Raw genomic sequence first — 939 nt, forward strand, 5'->3', positions numbered from 1 at the left:
CTGTTGTTCTGGCACCCCTATTATTCGTATGTTGCTTCGTTTCATGTTGTCCCATAGCTCCCTTAGGCTCTCCTCCTGTCTTTTAATTTTTTTTCTCTAATTGCTGTTCAGTTTGGGTGTGTTTTGTTTCCCTGTGTTCTAATTCACGAATTCGGTCCTCCCCTTCTCCTAGTCTACTGTTGAAACTTTCAATGGTGCTTTTTATTGCAGCTATATCACTCTTCATTTCTTCTTGATTCTTACATAATTTATTGATTTTTTCATCTGTTTCTTCTTGCTTCTTGCATAAGTTGTTGATTTTTTCCTCCATCCTTTTTACACATTCTAGGACCCTTACTCTGAATTCTTTTTCTGTCATGCTGCATGCCTTGGTTTCCCTTGGCTGCTTTTCTGGCTAGTCCTCCTTTTCTTTTCTTTGGGGGTTTCTTTGTATACCCATGTTAGATCTCACCGACATATTTAGATGTTGAGTCGTTCAGTGGCTTCTCCCTGGGTGGCAGTGGCTCCTCGGTCTGTGTTTGCTCCTCGGGCAGTTGTGGTAGCAGCTGCTCCTCAGTTGGGAGCAGCTCCTGTGGTAGGTGCTGTTTACGGCTGTGGTGGCTCCTCTGGCTGGTGAGGGGAGGCTTCACAACCAGCTGTTGTTTCTCAGACAGAGGGTGTGGTGATCAGGAGGCTGCTGTTCCTTGAATTCAACATGCTTTTAAAAGTCTCTTTTGTCACAGAATTTGTACCTGAGTACACATGTAGATAATCTATAAATAATCTATTTTCTGTAAATAATCTATTTTCCATTCTTTACAATTTGGTCCAATCAAAAGTCATTGAGTTGCTGAATGGATAAAAAAACATGACCCATATATATGCTGTGTACAAGAGACACACCTCAGAAGAAGGGACTCACACAGACTGAAAGTGAAGGGATGGAAAAATATCTTTCAG

Source organism: Myotis brandtii, unplaced genomic scaffold (assembly GCF_000412655.1).
Source record: "Myotis brandtii unplaced genomic scaffold, ASM41265v1 scaffold665, whole genome shotgun sequence".
NCBI lineage: Eukaryota > Metazoa > Chordata > Mammalia > Chiroptera > Vespertilionidae > Myotis > Myotis brandtii.